The sequence below is a fragment of the Botryllus schlosseri genome, chromosome 16, assembly GCF_051294905.1.
Source record: "Botryllus schlosseri isolate E-star chromosome 16, Bs_hap1, whole genome shotgun sequence".
Lineage (NCBI taxonomy): Eukaryota > Metazoa > Chordata > Ascidiacea > Stolidobranchia > Styelidae > Botryllus > Botryllus schlosseri.
Genome location: NC_137251.1, coordinates 10,727,287 through 10,747,607, shown reverse-complemented (window position 1 = coordinate 10,747,607; position 20,321 = coordinate 10,727,287). Strand labels below are relative to the sequence as shown.

Below are 20,321 nucleotides of genomic sequence, written 5' to 3'. Positions count from 1 at the left end.
AGGTCAACGAGTTCGGACACATACGCAATTGTTATCTCATAGATTGGACAAGGGAATGTCATATTGAATCCAAAACATCATTCTGAAGAACTACGGATAGCAGCCTCGGAAATTCGGTCCCGGTACAGCTTGGGAGATTTTGACCTTGAGGCTGGAGATTGTCACACGACACATACGACTTACGGTCTATAGTGTCTACTGTCTATATGTCTGCTGCAAAATCGCCTTCGGAAAATATATTACCGAATAAATACGTGGATGAAAGCCGAAAACTTGGTAAACTGTTACATGAAATCATCGAGAAGTAGCCTCATGACCGTTTTCGGTATGGTACACTGTCAAAATTAATACGAATTGATCAACGCCGAATTTTGCGTAAAATTTACTGAGGAATAGGCTGATCAAGCGATAAGCTGTTAGCCGCCATCGAAAACGAAACAGCTATCGCGCTTGACAGGGGTTGTAATTGTGAGCAAATGGCCCGAAGGCCACCATTCCACGGTGAAATTGACATTGGAGAATATAAAATAAAACTAAATATTTGAATGCAAACCGAGGATGTTAGTAAACTGTTTCATGTTATCATCATCTCATCACCTATCTCAGTATGGAACACAGATACACCGGCTTTTGCGTGAAATCCGCAATGCGTTAGGTAGGCCAAGTGTCAGATCAGCGCACATCTCTACCATACTCGAACTTGATAACGAAATTTCTGCCCTAATCATTGAGTGCCAACCTTGAGACTTGGCACAGCGTTCGATACTAAAATCAAGACATACCATGTAAAAGCTCATGACGGATCTAGCTAAGGAGCATCGTTAAAATTAATGGAGACCAATACCGGCTTTGCGTGAAATATGTTTGCGATACATGACGGATCAGCACACACTCGACTTTGGAAACGGAATTACTACCCTAAACTTTGAGTAGAAACCCTGAAACTTAGGACAGTGTTAAATACCACCATCACGACATGACATACCAAGTTTCAAGAATTATCATGGTGTGAAACACCATCAAAATCGACCTATACCAGCAAAGGTCGACTCAACGCATATCACGGTATCCGAGTTCAGATATAGATACGATTGTTACATCACACCTTAGGGGCGACAGGCATATATGCCCCGGTTGCTCGGCCATTTTACGAATAGGAGAGAGTATATCACCGTTTCTTAATTGTGCGCGGCTTTGAGAGAATAGATAGTGAAAGCTTGTTATGAGCGCTACCGGGGCAAGCCCCGGCTAGGCATTCACAAAGCGAAAACACAGAAGAGAATTCGATTTTCGCAGAGACTTCTCTATGTATGGGCATTTGCAAGCGAAAGCACAAGAAGAACGCGGGTTTCGCTGTGATCTCGGTATATATTGAGCGCTGTGCGTCTATAAATGGTTAAATTGTTATTGAACAGAATTTTAGGTGGGGCAATGCCCCAGTTGCCCTATAGGACGAGCCGCCACTGCAGACGATATATATATAAACCTAAGACCTTGGTAGCTTTCACATCCTATTTAACGTCCACTTGCGAATGAATATAACTTTATTAGTTACACATAATATATAGATATTTGATGTAGGCCTACATTGTAGTGTAGTTGTAAGCATCACTCCTCATAATCATACACCCACCCACCCTAAGCCCCCATGCCGACTGCGAATCGGCCCACACCTACACCAAATTACAATTAGTTTATGGTGTAAGATTTAAGTCTGCATCACTAATTCACGGGATATGCACAAACCCGAGCATGTAAGAATGAAGTGTACTGTACGATCTCTAGCCTACTCAATAACTTACAAGTCGGGCATATATGACTTTGGCCTCAACTCAAACCTAAACTTGGTATCATATCCATCCACCTGCTCGACAGAACATATATGGACTGATCACGTTGTTGCGGTATCACAGCAATTGAGTTCTGTGAGATTTCTCGGAATTTCTTATGAGTTATTTAACGACCCCCAAGCAGCAAATGTGAAGATACTGGTCAAAGTACAAAGAAGACTGTGCAGTGTGCATATGGGCTACTTAATAGCTAGACTATAAACAATGATAGTCGTTGACCCAGAACTCACAGTCCCGCCTCAATGACCAGCAGGCCTATATATTCACAATCACTACTGTATGTATCACATTCGCAAATTTATTTTGATATACGTTGCCTTTTGAAATAATGTACAATCTCGACTACCTAATTAGTAATTACGTGGCTGAAGCTAGCAGTTTTTCATTCCGAATAACTGGGTCGAAACGGGTAATACTTGTGGTGATCGCACTTGTCAAACGCGATGGCTCTCCAGTTTCGCTCAATACCCTTCACAGCAGCCATGTCCTCATCGGTCAATGCGAAGTCCATTACTGAGATATTGCTTTGGATTCTAGAAGGCGTCACGCTCTTCGGTATTACGATCAGACCGCGCTGTATCAAATATCGCAGGATCACGTGAGCCGGGGTTCTATCACGTCGCTTCGCCACCTCAGCCAGGACAGGATCGTCCAACAAAACTGGATCATCGTCTTTGCGCGCTGGGCGATCGGGTGAAGCAAACGGACTATAGCCTGTCACAGCAATTCCTTTCGACTTGCAAAAGGAAAACAAATCATCCTGGCCAAGATATGGATGACATTCGTACTGGTTCATTGCGGGTACGACCTTCGCGTTTTCCAACAGCTTGTTCAGCTGATAAGTATTGAAATTGCTAACACCGATTGCCTTGGCTTGCCCCCTTTCGTAAATCTTTTCCATTTCCTTCCACACTTCAGTGTAGTGGATGCTTTCGTCTTTCACTGTTTTTCCGTCTTTCAGTGGGAAAAGCTGTTTTTCTGGACCACCATCGAGAGCAAACGGCCAGTGCATTAAATATAGATCAACGTAGTCCAACTGTAAAGATTTGAGACTTGATTGAATACCTTCGCTAATGCGACCATTGTAATATGTCGTCCACAGCTTCGTTGTGATGAAAAGATCATCTCTTTTTACTGCGCCTTCCTTGATTTTTGTTGCGATACCTTCGCCGACCTCATTTTCATTCCCATAGATCAGGGCACAGTCAATGTGTCGGTATCCTGCGTCAATTGCTGCCTCTACCGCTGCTTTCACTTCTCCTGGTTTTGATTTCCATGTGCCTAAGCCTACGGTCGGTATCTTCGCTCCGGTATTCAAAATCTGGTGAGTTTTCGACATGATGACAGTCAGTTTTTACGCTTCTATCCGAATGTGTGCTATACAGACACGGCGTGGGTAGTAACTACATTGTTTCGTTAATGTTTGACCGGCTATGTTCGATCGATACCTCGTCAAACACGAGGATATCATGCTTTGTCATTTAATGAATTCGCCTTATGGGAAGGATCGCCACAGCAATTGAGCGTCCAGTGTAGCATGACGTAAATATTAAACGCAATACATTCATAACTAGAGCCCGACCGACATTGAATTTTTCGATAAAACCGATATCTAACACCTTCACCGATAACACCGATATATTCAGCCGATATTCAAATAAGGGGGAATCTACCTCGAAAGGGGCATTTTCAAAATTCAGAGCATTTATTTCAACAGCTCTACAGCCATTGTATACTTGAACATGAAATAAACTAGAAAGGCTGCATCTGCACACCTTGAAAGTGTAAGCTATATAGAATATAGCAATATTCCCAGTCTAGCGGTCAAGGAATATATATTTCTGTCTTGATACCATCATGTTGTGACGTCACGAAAATTGCCGATATTTTTTAATCTCCAATGGCCGATACCGAAATTCTTTCAAAGTCTAATATCGACTCGATATTATCGGTGAACCGATAATAATTGGTCGGGCTCTATTCATAACAGCCTAGAATCACATATTTCCACATGATAAAGCTGTAGCATTTTATATTTCATTGATGACGCAATAGCCCGACCTCGAGTCGCGGCCCATGCATTTTGAAAAGTTTCAATTGCTAAATATCACAGAAAGTGAAACGTACATGACTTAATTCGGACCAAGGGTGTGATTTTAGATTGGCAACACGAGCAAGTTTATTACTTTTGGTGCTGTACTTAGAAAAACCGAGTGTGTTAGATAGATTCGTTCTTTATATGTGTGAATTTATAATATTTATATATTGCAGAAATGTGTTTAAACGTATCATGGTTATGATGCTGCCGGCATCGTGTATCCTGGAGTTAAGCCAAAATTACAATCAGCAAATCTATGAACAGATAGCTGCTCACGGACTCAAAAATCCACATTCAGTTCTAAAAATAGGGACAACCGACTTTCGTCCCTAATTTTGACAACGAGGACGACCAGCTTAGTAGCTTTTCAATTGTTGCCAATGTTTCTGACGCGTGTACGTTATCATCAAATCAATGTTTGGTTTGTTTTAATTATAGAAATACATATACATACATCATTTTCATGTCATCAGTCACTATATAATCAAATAACAATATTGAATTCTGGCTTAGCATCCCAATTTTATATAATGCGGCCCGCAAATGGATTCAAATGTTGAATGCGGCCCGCGAGCTCAAAAGTTTGCCCACCCCTGCGTCTATGTCCATTTCCGGAAAAAACAATACAAAATAAACTAAAAAATTAAAGCAAATTGAAAAATAAACAGCGACGTAATGTCTGTAGATGACGTCACAGAGGAGAAACTGGTCTTCGGCCTTTCGCTATACACCGGAAACCTATGACTCGCGAGCCATATATGGCTCTTTTCATGATAAATTATGACTCTTTGTTAAATTCCTAGTTTAGCACTTCATTCGCATCTCATCTATCAAATTGCTGATTGGCAAATCTTCATAACGATCGGAATCATTATACCTGTGGCAGCTGAGACAATGATTTGTAGGGTCAAAAGTGGCATGTCCAGGGATTTAGGTTCGCGCAAGCCCCCTTTTCAAAATCGTGAAATTTATCTCAAATATTGCCGACTAGTAGTTGTTTATTGTCTCGGATGCTCAAATGTAACGGCGTAATAACATCGCATCATTGTTTACTCAGAAAACATGACGCACATCACGAATCCTATGTAGTTATCCTAGACACCACTGGTGGCTGGTTCGAACCCCAGTTCTGGCTAGTTTCTGTGTGTCAGAGGTTATCTGGGCTCCTCATCGCTGATCCCGCTGCACTAACAGTGTCTTCAACAGCTCAGATACACAGTAAGCCACGCAGTAAGAAGTCGACACCAGAGACCCGCTGGACAGGGTTACCATACGTCCTCTTGGTCCTCTCTTTTTACCTTTTGGAAAGTGTCCTCGGAGTACGCCCAAATGTCCTCTTTTTTGGAGAATGTGTCCTCATTTTTGAGAACTTATCCTCTTTTTTGAGAATTTCGGATAAATATAGGGTAAAATTCGACTGAGATACAGTAAATCATTACTGAAGTAACGCTCCGTCGGAAAATTGACCTTTTTTTCTTCAGTCAACCAACGGAGAATTCAAGAACGGTGTCAATTTCTGGAGCCGAGTTGGACAAATGGCATTTTTTTAGTCAACCAACCACAAAGTCGAGAAAAATATACCAATTTTTCCGGATTTTACTCCATTATTGTAGGTCTGAAAATTTTGAAAATGTATCCTCTTTTCAGATTTCCAAAATATGGTAACCCTATACTCTTGGATGCATGCGAGAGTCTGTGACTGAAGAATGAAAGGGAACGATTGAAGCGCCTGCAATCGAATGAAGATACGAAGTCATTGAAACTGAACTGCTGTAACAATATCAATGTCGTGATGCAAAAGGCCAAATATGGCGATAAGCGTACACTGAAATGTCGTGAATTAATATTAATAATACGAATGTAGCTAACTTTGGTTCCTTCAATGACGTCACCAATCCTCGAATGTAACGTAACGGGTGGCATCGATGGTGGGTCTTTGGGAATTAAAATTGAAAATTTAGGGTCAATATGACTCTTTTTTTTAAAAAGGTTCCCGGCATCTGCTATATATCAATGATTGTATAGGTCGAAGTGGATACGTCTGATTGCTTGACTTCACCGGAAAGAGAATTTACGGTAAGGAAAGTTGAAGGTCTGGGCGGAGAAAAAGCTACAATTACGTAGGGTGTCGGATACATTGAAATGTAGTGAACACATTAGACATCACAATTTCCAAGTCAAAATTCATGCCATCGCAGACTTTCGCTGATGGACGCGAGCTGGTCTCATCTGCTTGTGGTGTCCAGGAACATCTAGATAGGAAGTTTAGATGGGAATTCTATAGAAATATCCCTGGTGGTATCGCCGCGTTCATTCGATGGTTCGAAATGCCAAAGATTGAATAACGGTGTCACGAACGAAGACGATCTAAATCGAATAAAGTCAGGCTACATTCATTTGTATGTGGGCGTTAATTGAGATGTGAAAGCTACCAAGGTCTTGTTTGAGTCACGATAATGATATCTATTAGCATTTGACCAAATTCGTTACAGGTCAACGAACTGAAAATTGGTAATTGGAGGTATAGAACTAGCCTAAAATCATAACCAATTATTTACTGACTTGAGTAATTGGTGTAAGTATAAGGAAAAGCCAACTCAAAGAGTAGTACCGTTTTTGTTACCGGCCACCTCAGTTTACAGGCACTCAAATTCAGCCTTTCTAGTACAGTATTTATTGTTCAAGCATAACAATGACTGCAAACCTGCATCGTGTATATACAAATGTTGCGAATTTCTGGAAATGCGTCTTAAGCGACATGCGATATTTTTAAATGTCGGCTTAATATATGGGGTTATCGGTATCCGTTCAAAAATCCGATATCGGTCGAGTTCTAATTGAGCAATTGAGCATAAATGATGCCGCGATTGCTAAACGCGGGAGTATTTGATACGTATAGTACTGCATTGCTTTATAGATATTTGTAAAGCGCGTTTATCCAGTCACCGTAAAAGTTGTATTGTGTGCCTCGTGCCTTTCATATTTGTCCAACTGGCTCACGGACGAAGGCTGGTCCGTGCGCGTCGAACTACGCTCTAGAAAATACCGCAAGTATGACATTGCAATGAAACCTTCATGAACCGCGGATTATCGGAAAGTACAATCAATGAACCCTTACTTACTACAGAACCCTCCGAACGATACAATTGTGACTACTCAACAATATGAAGCGATGGATATGAACGAACTCCTGCAAGCGAAATGACTTGACTTAGTTGAACGATGAACATTGAGCACAGCAATACGCATGTTGAACGCTGTCCATGAAAATGTAACCACCCGGCACAGTACGATTGACGCGAATATATGACCAGCCTTTTCTCTTTCCGTAGTAATGCAGCGCTAAAGGTAATCAATTAGAGAAAGGCTTTTATGATCGCAGTTGTGCAATGTGCAGTTTTGATTCGATTCTCCAACCGGAGCAGATTAAGACAACTAGAAAACTTTAGGCTTTTCCAAATTAGATTAGAATTAGAATTACAACTACACACTTTTTCCAAATTGGATTTTAATTAGAATTACTGAATTCGTGAAAATTGAAGTTCAGTTCGTAACATCATCATCATCATTTTAACAATATTTTTAACAAATCAATACACCACAAGATTGCGATATAATGAAAAGATAGGAGGGCGCCGAAACGACTTGAAGTAGTATTTTAATTACACACCCAAACAGCCACCTTGGCATACAGCATGCAAACCAGAGGAATCCACACTGGATTTAAGAATGGCTAACATTAAAGGAAGCGACAAAAATGAATGCTGCATGTGTCGGTAGGCGAGGTCGATAAGTCAGATTATGTGGTCCGGTAATCTTTCATCTAGCAGCACATCTTGAAGTTGTCCTCGGAAAATGGATTTTTACAAACATTTGAAGTCACGCTGATTGACCTTACTATTCCAACTTTTTTTTCCACAAACCCCAACAAAACATCTCTAAACGACAATGTGTTTTTATCAGTAAGCTATGGGCAATTTGGCAATTAAAATGAGTTTGAACAGTAAGATATTTTCATCTCAGACGGCCATTATGTTGATGTGGGTCATGAAGTTGTAGCAACTGCTTCGTAATAATCAATCATTTTGCGAGTTTAGAGGCTTCGCGGACCCCCTGAAAATGCATAACATGAATGGAGTCAGAACATAGCAACAATGCAGAGTATAGCAACGGTGGCGTCAAACAGTAATGCGATGGTGAGACACAAATGATATGATTAACGTAGCAAATGATGAGTGACAGTGACACGCGAAAAGTTCTTCGGGTTTCAATAAACGTTTACAATGAACATAATTTTGAAAGCGGTATTCAGATTGTGCACCACCAACCAGTTATTCATTTAATATAATAGTTTAATCTGAGTTCCACCGTACAAATGCGAACCGCGGAGGAAAATGATGCAACCCATGAAGAAATACCGAATCGGAATCGCGAACGCCTCACGAATGAAAGTTCTTCTCTTACGTTATCCGATTCCAGTGTAAATTTCGACTATTACAATCCTGATAGGAAATCAAAAATAACAACATGCAATAAAATGATTAATAAAAACCGGTGCGAAGCTCCCAGTAGCCCATTTAACATGAGTATATCACGTCCAGACGGGTCAGGACGACTCTCCGCCGGAATGCGACCGTATGCTATCTATTGAATCGAAGCACGGCCGTGGATAGCAAGGAGCCTGAACTCCCCTGGATTAGGCTTAGGCCTACTATACGGATGAATCAGTGAGTTATCTGGTCAAGTGTGTACGAGTTTCGAGTAAACGTTGAAAGGGTGTATCACGACGAAAAAGGTTGAAGAGCACTGGTCTTATTGGTTTCTTTTGGAAGAATGAAAAAATATGTGACAGTAATAATATGAAACAACGAGTATTATCGATGAAATTAATTTTGCAGGTGGAAATTTTTTTCGTGCGACTACAGCGTGTACCACGACGAAAAAGATTGAAGAGCACTGTAATAGAGGCTCCAGTAAAGAGCAAACTCGCGCTTCTTTCATGGGTGCCGAACAATCACGATCGGGTTAGTGATCTTTAACAGGACTTCGCGAGCTTCTCCTTGCAGAAACTTCAATAGAACCACATATAAATATCTAGTATCACAAAGAGAACATTAAATGAAGTTTCCAATATTACATTTATGTTGTGTGCATTTGTCCTAAATGAATTTAGAGTGAATTTTGATTTTTGAAAGTTTCCCTGTCCGGAACGTTTGTTTTGAAGTTATACCGGTCCACGAGATCAAAAGGGTTGAGAACCACGGAATCAGACAACTGGAATTATCTTGTCCCAGTCTGACCAGGAGCTTCATATAATTTCACTGGATCTTATTTCGACGTTGCTCATTTCTAGAAAATAGAATGAATAACCGGAAGTTTCCGAATAGTGCGCACCATAATTGGTAGTTACAATCCCCTGGCGAGCGAGCTTTGTCAGTCATGGCGAATATAGTAATATATACAGGGTTCAAGGTGTCCTGCTCTTGATAAAATGAGATGTATAGCCATCACTCGGATTATTAGTACACACTTTCAGACGCTCAATTCACTTCAACTTCAAATTTCAGTCATTTCACTGCGTTCAATCCGTCGTCATGTGCAACGGGACCCTGATATATATAGGGAGTTGTCACTGCCAGAAGTCTCTCTACGAGGTGGCAGTAGGGCTCTCCCTATGGCAATCAGAATATCGACAGATCAGTTATAGCTATGGCCATGAGAACAGTACAGCATTGTTGTAATATAGTTTTGCCGTATAGGTAAACCGTCGACTATACCCAACAGTTTGAAAATATTTGCTGCAAGCAGTATCACAAGGAAGTGCGTAGTGAAGTGGTTCTTAACATGTAGGTAAATTATTCCGTAGTAATTCGACAAAAAATCCAATACCCTGAAAGAACTTTCCCCGTGTAGGCAGATTTTCTACCAAGTCTATACTTGATCATAAAGGTTACAGTCGGATAACAGATTCGCAATGAAATCCTCAACTTACGTTAGTAGTAAGCCTATTTACCGAACTAGTTTTGTATCTCTAACTATACCCTGCATTCTAGTCTATATTCAGTGTAAGAGCTAAGATTATTATAACGTTTGAAAATATAAGAAACTCCAAGAAATATCTGATGCATTTCGGTTGAAGAAGTAAGTAGGTAAAAAATCGCTAAGGAATACGAAGCACTAAACGGAACAAAATTCGCAGGCGAAGGCATTGTCCTGTTCAGGAAATCGCTTTCTATTGAAACCCCTCATTATATATTCCTTATTCCAGATTATAACATATTAGATGTAAAACAGCCCGTGATTTCGTCGTCAGCTGTATGTTCTGATTGTATGTAGGACTACAGCTGTATGTAATGTTCTGTGGGATATTTATCGAATCTTTGAATCTGTTCATAACAGCTTGGGATTACTCGATTTTTTTTTGTTACTGCAAATATATGTCACAATGAGAGGTCTGCTCAAATGCATGCATGACGGACTCACGTACCCAACATGATGAGAGTGAAGCTGAGTTAAAGTGAAAAAAAACATGTTATGACTTGGGTCGCGTTTGCGACGCAGAATAATGTTAATGACTATTGGATTTGATATCGAATCGATTTTAACATTGGATTTCATGCGATGTCTGCTCAATATCAATTCAGTACCAGATGCGACCTTGGGTTTGGACACGACACACGATACACGATACACCTCAGCAATTGTAAGATTGTTTCACTCATCCTCCGCTTACCTGTATGTTTGATTTGATTTTACTTTTCGACTGCTATTTCTGCTATTTCCACTTACCCGTATGTTTCATTTGGTTTTACTTTTCAACTGCTATTTCTGCTGTGTCACTAACATGTCCATCGGTTAATTAGTTTATGCTCTGCTTAGACTGGACTATACCCGTCTCGCAAATCAACACCAATTATTTTTTCTTGATGAAGTGAAACAAGAATATCGATTTAATGCTACTGTTGGGGTACAATATCATCTTCTCGTAAACATAATTACGTAACAGTTATGATTCTCCGTGTGTGTTAGTGAATGTGTATTGCAGATTCTCTCTTATTATTCACAGCTCCGAAGCGAGGTGTAAAGTCTATATTTCGCAATCACTATAATTTTAGGTCTGTCTGCATTGTAAGGCTTCAGGGGCATGCCACCTTTCGTATGCAGCGTGACAAAATCAGGGTTCCGAGCTCCGACCTTCGAGTCACAAGTCATTCCCACTTTTATGATTTTGACTCGAGTCAAGTCGAGTCATTTTCAATTCACCACCGAGTCAAGTCCGAGTCCAAGTCATCGAGCAGAGGTGCGAGTCCGAGTCATGGTATTATGACTCGAGTCCGAGTCCAAGTCATTGTGTTGACTGCTCAATTTCCAGTTAAAGTCTGGTTAAACCCACTCTTATAACTCTGTTTGGTGATATCGAATGGTTCGCATTTATAATATACTGATTTTCCTCACTTTTAAAAGTTTCTGGTCCCATTTTCAAGTACCAGTAGTCCAGTACCAATTGACGTAATCCCAATAGCGTGGTTACTTTACAGTTCTTCGAAATTACAATGAAATGTCGGTCTTGGCCGGCTGAGTCTCGAGTCATATGACTTGCTTCGAGTCATGCGCAATGACTCGAGTCCAAGTCGAGTCAATACACAGATTGACTCGAGTCGAGTCGAGTCATTTCCGTATTTTGAGAAATTGACTCGAGTCAAGTCGAGTCATCAAAAAATCGTTACAACTCTGAACAAAATATGTCAATATATCTAAATATTACCAATTGGGGTGCCAAACATTTTAGTTTTGTCATATTTATCGTCAAGAGCTAGGAATCCCACCAACCACTTGTCTGAAGCTGACAAGGGTATCGGATACGTCAGTGGTTCTCAAAGTAAGGGTCGTGAAGGGTACAAATTTTGGTCGCTCCCGCACCTGAGTTATTATTTAATTTAGGTAATATTTGCGTAATTTATTGCAGAAACCCCGGCCAGTTCGTTGCCTGGACTTATCAATATCGACCGTAATGGCCAACATGCGGCAGTTGTTTCATAACAAGATTTATCGACACCGTTCATTCATAATTGCTAATACGGTCGGGCTCATTTCTGTAGATTATGCATTGTTTTTCTTCATGTTATTATATTTCAAGAAATTCATGAAATTCGGTTCCCCTAAATCGCGTGAATATATATATCGACTTTTTAATTAAATAAAAAGGGTAAAAGTAAACAGGAAACAAAAGAACATGAAGAGATTCAGTTTTGCGCTCGTGTTATGCGCCTCCAGCGTAGGCGGTCGTGGGCGTCTTCAACCGACAGCCACCGTTGTGCTAAATCAGTCTCCATTGTCGAGCACCATGTTAATGTTCGATTCCAGCCACCTCTGCGCCATGTCTCCGTGGGCATGTGATTGATGACGGCGTTGCTCGTCTTGATGCCGCACTAGATGACCGATTAGGCGGAAACGTCGTTCAGCTGCCAGCAAGCGGCATGGGACTGTTCCAGTGAGTCCGCGCCATGCATTTATGGATATGTGCTCCGGCTGGTGTGAATGCCGAGTGCATAGCGGAGGACTGCATCGTAGCCTTAGCTAGCTTCTCTGTAGGCTAAACGTTAGTGCCTCATTTCCGTAGAGAAGAACTTGCTCCACAGTGGCACGGAAAATACGTGTCTTGAGCTCAGGTGAGGCATCTACGGAGCCGTCTTGCCGTCTTGCCGTCTCGCGCGCCTCGCCTTGAGCGCTTTTCCAGAGTCCACGACGTCAATTCCGAGTTATTTAAAACTCGGTACATTCTTGAGAAGCGCGGAGAAAAATTTGAAGATATATAAAATTTGTCCCAAATGACTCTGCCCTATCTAGATATAAGAAATAATTTTAGGGCACCTTCGAGCTTTTTCTATATTAAAAACTTCTGTTTTACTTTTTACAACAAACATGGTTACAAAATCTCGTTTGCCTCAAATTATTTAGCGCGCCATGAAAAATCATCTCGCATGCCACTTTCGGCACGCCAGGGGTTGCCGACCCCTGCATTTGACCTAGTGCTAAAGGTCGACCGATTATCAACCTTGCCGATTATCGAGACCAATATTTGGAACCTTCCCGATTATCGATATAGGCCTATGAAGCCCGACATTGCGGCCGATATTTATACATAAATAATTCAAATATATTGGAAATTCAATGCTCCGTGTTCCCAATCTCAAGAAATCGACGACCCAAAGGGTGATACGTGACAGATTTACACCTGCAGGACGAGCTTAACTGGGTGAGCAATGAGCATGCAAAGAAACTATGCTTCCTGAATTACAACAGTGTTGGGATCAAGTCACTACCTTCGAGTCACGAGTCATTTCGAGTCATTGCACATTTTGACTCGAGTCAAGTCAAGTCAAGTCACTCGATTTTTGGAGGTGACTCGAGTCAAGTCGAGTCAAGTCAAGTCAAGTCACGAGTCAAGTCACAATTCAAGTCAAAAGTTCCCTTTTCGAAGTATGAGGCATGGTTACGTCATTGCATTTTGCTAGCTGTCTAAAATACAGATTTTGTGGTCATTGATTTTGAACCGATGAACGAATATAGAGTTAAATATAACCGCAAGAAGCCGCTATATTGCTCACATATATGTAGAACTGCTAAACTACGTAATTGCATAGCCTCAGTTTATAGTCACCAGCCAAAATAGAGAATAGAGAAACGAATTGATGAGATGCAATACATTTACCCATTTACAAATTGATAAGATACAATTCGAGCCAGTGCCAATGGCCGAGGACTATATAGAACTATATTCGAATTCAATTTCAATAAAACAAGAGGTTTGGTTAAGGTAAGAACAGAGAACAGAAATAGACATTTTGCTATTAAATAACTTTACTAACCTAATTTACGACAACGTAAGCGTTTGCGGTCATTTTATTTGTGAGAGAACAATAGAGGCTCAGTAGAACGCACGATCATTGAATGATTGGTCGCTCTCACGGGTTACACCAGCGTTTCGCGAACAATCCGAACGTATGCAAGATACAATGATTTTTGTCGACACCGATTACTTGATGACTTGAAATTGACACGTGAATTTTGCTCCGAGTCACGAGTCAATCCTCATTTCTGATACGCCGAGTCAAGTCAAGTCAAGTCATTTTAGCAGAGTGACTCGAGTCAAATCAAGTCATACCAAAAAGGTGACTCGAGTCATCCCAACACTGCATTACAATTCACCTCTACTGGACTAATCTTCAATTCTGTATCACGTTTTTCTTTTGGGGTTATCCCAAATTTCAATGAATGTGCACAATTAAGCAATAGTTCTTTTTAATTTCAGTTTTCTCGTTTGTTGTTCAGCTTTCTGTGGCATGTACAAGTGCCATCTTGCCTAATATATAATGTTTTTGGGGAAATGGTTCTCTGCTTCTTCCATATTAATATCGGCCCTCTGAGTGTGCCGATAACACTGGTCTACAAAATGAAAAAAATCAGCAGAACAGCTAGGATAGGTTTACCATATTTTGGAAATCCGAAAAGAGGACACTTTTCCAAATTTTCAGCCTTGCAATACGGCCGTAAACCAAACTTTACGCTGATTGGTCGAGAGACAATGGCCATGGATACGACGCAGCAACGGAGGACGCTGCATTTACCTAAACCTATAGTCGGCACTACGATGTATTCCTATAGCCGTGTAGACTGTATAAAAACGACAAGATTACAGTCAAATGTTTATTTCTTTATCCGTAATAAAATTAGGAAAGGAAATAAAATATTTAATAACATATACTGAAATATAATGCCGAAATACTGCTGTGTTTATGAATGCCGTGCCACCAATGACAATGAACTGGGGAAGAACAGATCTTTCCATTCATTTTCTTCCAACGTAAAGGACAGGAAGGCTTGGGAATGCAGAGTATAAGAAGGCCGGACTATTTGTGACATACATTTGGACCTGAATTTGATGCCAATAAGAGTGATTTACTTGTAATTATCTAGCAGCAGTCAAATATAAACTAATTTTCTGTGATTTCTGCCCAAGTTCAAATTTCGTGAGCTCATCGCATGTGCTGTTACGATACCTCAAGCACACCAGTGCGGATGAGGTCTGCTCAGCTAGAATCACTCTACCATGTGAAGCACCCAGATATCCATATGGAAAAAGAACAAGACCGATCTTTGCTACATTCACATGAGTGATGCTTAGTAGTCTTGAATGGCCCTTTCTTCGTGCAATAACCCCCACGATATTGAATACCTGTTTATACTGTACTGTCCTTGAAGTGATTTGAAAAGAGATGTTGCATATGGAGTAGGCTACCTGCTGTCTTGTTCCCCTCAAAGCACTCCAAAACCCTACCAAAATTGCTACTTGTGAGTCCAAGAGCCCTATGTATTTACCCCATTCTGCACATCATCTCTGTTCTGATGTCCTCTGGGCTTAGGTAGCTAATCTGCATATGACTGACTTCGTTGGCTTCTAACCCTAAGATTCAGGTGATGGATTTGAAGATTCCATTTCAAGACTACACGATGGCGATTCTAAATCATGATCACCCGATAACAATGTAAGATTTGCATGTGCAGCATCCGCAACATTGGAGGAAGACAGTTGACACGGCATGGAGTTCAGGGTCCGCCTCTTTGCAATGCGCATATCTTCTGCTTCACCACGGAGATTGCGACTGGGAATCGCACCTCTCTTTAGACGTGACTGTATTGGTGTATCTATAATGCACTAGCAGCAGAATCTTCCTTGCAAAAGTGGTGGGAGCAAATTATTATTATTATTATTATTGTACACAACAGTGGTGCTTTTAGTCTGTTTAAGGCTTTGTGTTCCACGACATGACAGTATTTGAACTGATCAATGCATTTATTCTTGTCTTTGACATTCTTTCCACTCTCTCACGCATCGGCTCGCGATTCATCGGGTCGTTAGCTGCCGACTTGTATCTTGGCTCCCTGTGATTTCTGGGCTTTTTAAGTCACTGCAACTGCAGTGAGGTCGGCGATGAGGAGCAAATGAAGCTTGTGGAAGTAGGATTGAAATCCTGCCTTCTTACTCTGCATTCCCAAGCCTTCCTGACCTTTGCGTTGGAAGGAAATGAATGCCGGAGGAAAATCTTGGAAAAATGGTAAATTTTTCCCACTTAACAAAAAGGTCAGCTTTCCGGCTCAGATCCAGATGTAGCCGCCGGAGCGTTAATTCAGTGCCGATTTACTGTGTCTCGGTCGAAATTTGCCCTATATTTCACCAAAATTCACAAAAAAAAAGAGGACAAAATCTCAAAAAAGAGGACAAAATCTCAAAAAAGAGGACATTTGGGCGTCCTCCGAGGACACTTTCAAAAAGTCATCTTGATATATTTTCTGATATTATTGTTGATTAGAGGGAATACAAAGGGTTCACCAATACATCAAAACAACAAAAGAAAGATATCAGTGCCGATGCAACAAACATATTATGGCAGACTAATGCTGAAACCTTTCGAAAATTTTGCTTTGAGATAAGTTATTAATACTATATTTCAACTGATTATTTTGAATTTAAAATAGGTGGTTGACATAAAACTGATTCAATTACTGTAACATTATTTGAGTATCTAGGTCAGGGGTGGGCAAACTTTTGAGGTGGCGGGCTGCATCCAACATTCGAATCCATTCGCGGGCCGCACTATATAAAATGGGATTATGAACCGAAACGCAATATTGGTATTTGATTATATAGCGAGGACATGGAGATAATATATGTGCTTTTTAAAACAAACCAAACATTGCTTTGATGATATCGTACACGCGTCAGAAAGATAGTGGCGAGATTGCATAGGCTGGTCGACGTCAATAACCAATTTGTCAAAACTATAGAGATGAATGTCGGTTGTCCCGATTCTTAGAACAGGTTAGAAATTTAAATCTGTGAGCAGCGATCTGTTCATGGATTAACTAATACCCTGAAATATAACTCTGTTGATGTATTTTGATTTAAAACCGCGTGTTCAGTTCATTGTTCATTGTTCTTGTCCATGTCAAATTAAGCGTGTCAAAATAACAAGTATTGGTTTGTTTTGGGGTATTCATGGTGTTTGTCGACTACTATGGTCATTTACACCAGGCCGATATTCTTCTTATTTTCCGTAACTGCCGACTTATAGCACGGCCCACCTCTAGGCTTTTTGTAAGACACCGCTGACGCGGATGAGGTGGCGAGGAGGAGCCTAGGTAAACCTCCAACACTTAGGCATCGGAATTCGGAAGTCGACCTCGGTCGGACTCGAACCCGCACCCATTGGTGTTGCAGCCGCGGATTATACCTCTGCGCTATCTCGCCAAAATAACAAGTAGTTTATAACAGTGTTGGGATCAAGACACTACCGTCGAGTCACGAGTCATTTCGAGTCATTGCACATTTTGACTCGAGTCAAGTCAAGTCACTCGATCTTTGGAGGTGACTCGAGTCAAGTCGAGTCAAGTCAAGTCAAGTCACGAGTCAAGTCACAATTCAAGTCAAGTTGCATTTTCGAAGCATGGGGCATGATTACGTCACTGTATTTTGCTAGCTCTCTGAAATACAGATTGAGTGGTCATTGATTCTGAACCGATGAACGAATCTAGAGTTAAATATACAGTACACGAAGAAGAGGTTGTGTCGCTCTTAAATATGTAGAACTGTTAAACTACGTAAATAATTCCATAGCATTTTCAGAATAGATAATAGAGAAGCGAATTGATCAGATGCAATACATTACCCACTTACAAATTGATATGAAACAATTCGAGCCCCCGCCAATGGTTGAGAACTATACAGACTATATTCGAATTCAATTTCAATAAAACAAGAAGTTTGGTTAAGGTAAGAACAGACATTTTACTGTTAAATTATTTTACTATTCTAGTTTACGACAACGTAAGCTGTAAGTTTTGATCACTTCGCTCACTTCGCTTGCGGTCAATTTATTTGTGAGAGAGCAATGGAGGCTCAGTAAAACGCACGATCATTAAATGATTGCCAGCGTTTCGCGAGCAATCCTACCATATGCAAGATATACAGTGATTTTTATCGACACCGATTACTGTATGACTTGAAATTGACTCGTGAATTTTGCTCCGAGTCTTGAGTCAATCCGCATTTCTGATACGCCGAGTCAAGTCAAGTCAAGTCATTTTATCAAAGTGACTCGAGTCAAGTCAAGTCATATGAGAAAGGCGACTCGAGTCAACACTGGTTTATAAAACGACTGAACCGATTTTTTTATCTGGCCCTTACAGCAAAAATATGAGATTTTAGTTAAAATAGCGCCATGGATTATCTATCAAAATGGAGCCAGTTTGAAAAAACTAAGGTCATATTCAATGTTCCTACTAATTTTTCACGAGTCTGCGCAAACACGCCAACTCACTGCGCAAGCACTTCGACAACAGTGCGCCCCCCAGAAGTTAGTTTTATCGCCCTATGGGGAGGTGGTGCACTGTTGTCCAAGTGCTTGCGCAGTGAGTTGGCGTGTTTGCGCAGACTCGTGAAAAATTAGAGGGAACATTGACCAGAACCCCCCTCAAAATCACTAAGGAATGTTACATTCGGCTTTATTACAGACAATGCCATCGTTGAGAAACAATAGCCAGGTGCTTCGCCCCCCAGACCCCCCGGGCTGTTATAGCCTCTCTTCGTGGGCTAGTATAGCCTCTTTTCTCGGTCCTTATCGTCTCCATTGGGGGCCATTTAGTGGTTGTGTGGCCTGAACGCGCTAAGCGCGAAAAATTTATATAATTCATGATTGCATCGCGCAATATCATCGGGAATTGCATATATATTGCTATGAATTTTTATCCTCTCCCTGCTCACATAATCAGATTTACCGGTAGAGTTGATCGAGTGAGGTGTGTTGGAATAGATAGGCCCTTTAAAAAATAACAAAACATCTTTGGACGTACCCGTTGGTATAATGACTTCGTTACATGATGCTATTTCGTGACCTATATGCTATGTTAAAATATATTGAAATCGCCCAAACGTACTAAACTAAAAGACGTAGCCTACACCATTCCAAATTGGTATTTCTTTACTGGAAAATAATGTTCCCTCGATATGGCATTTGTCTTGTTGAGGGACTCGGATCGCCGGGAAAGGAACATCCGGCGCCAGCCATCTAGGCGCCTGTGGACATAGACAATTAAATAAATATGTATATATATCTAAGTTTTCGGTCAGCACAAACAAGGGCAGTCGTTTTCAGCCAAGGATTTCTCGCTGCTGATCGTTCTGGCGCACTTCTCGGAGTCGCATGTTACACAATCTCCAACTTCATATGTCTTGGCGCGTCATGGTGCGGTAATGGCCGACGCCCAAGTGCCCATTTTTGTAAATCACGCGTATTTTTGTTGGGAAAACGTAACCTACCCAATAATCAAGATATCCGACAATATTATATCGCGCATAGCGCGAAAAAATTCCGGAAAATACCAAAAAAATACACCATGATTTATGTTAATTCACGAACTAATTTTGGGCCCTCGTCGAGCTCGGCTCCTTCAATTGGGGGGTTTGGGGTGCGACTGTGCGGCCTGAGTAAATCTTACACAATGCCACGCGGAGAAGATATTAGTTAGTTTCTCGCAGATTAACGTCAAGCTAGCCCATTGTTATTTATAACTTTGAAACCATGTCATATTTCGCCATTCCCAGAAAATAATGCGCTATTGAAATGATATCAGTATCGTATCGCTCACGCTCACGCGTATGAGACCATACTAAAAACAATCTCTTCCATGAGGCGCACGTGATTGTAAATTCTCATTTCTTAACGGAGCGCAATATTTACCTTTGCGGGCCGCACATGTATAGGCTACCTCTGTTTCAGACTTCAGTTATAACACTATTTGGCCCTGACAATGTTACATCTAATTTTTCACGAGTTTGCGCGCCTGTGTGGTCCATTGGACAACAGTGCGCAACGACGAAAAAAAAACATCACTTTTGATTTTTTGTGCGCAGCTTAGATTTTCTGTGCGCAGAGACCGTCTCAGCACTGCGCATTGGCGCAGCTTAAAGGGAACATTGGTCATATTCGTAATGAGTGTCCTTCAGAACCCCCAAAACCACTCTTACTTTGTCTGCCTAAAATATGTGTTGACCAGTGTAATCGGTATCGGTATCGGTCTGCAAAAATCAATATCGGTCGACCTGTAACTAGTACCCGATCGATATAAGAATTTAATGCCGATGTCGATGTCACAGATGTAACATGTCTTTGGCAATAAGTCAATATTTTTTACCGATGTCAAAATTACATCCCCCCATATATTTACAATCAAATGAGTAAGTAGTAGGCCTACCCCCTGGTCAAACAGGCGTAAGTAGTATTATACACGGGGTTTATACGCCGACCAATAGTCAT

General features: G+C 41.0%; 1 pseudogene across 1 annotated transcript; it reads right to left on the bottom strand.

Annotated features, from left to right (window-relative positions):
• Nucleotides 1-2,130: 2,130 nt before the first annotated feature.
• On the bottom strand, nt 2,131-3,283 carry LOC145459312 (aldose reductase-related protein 2 pseudogene; annotated as a pseudogene). The gene has a single exon (XR_013921344.1). The product of XR_013921344.1 is annotated as an aldose reductase-related protein 2 pseudogene (transcript).
• Nucleotides 3,284-20,321: the final 17,038 nt, after the last annotated feature.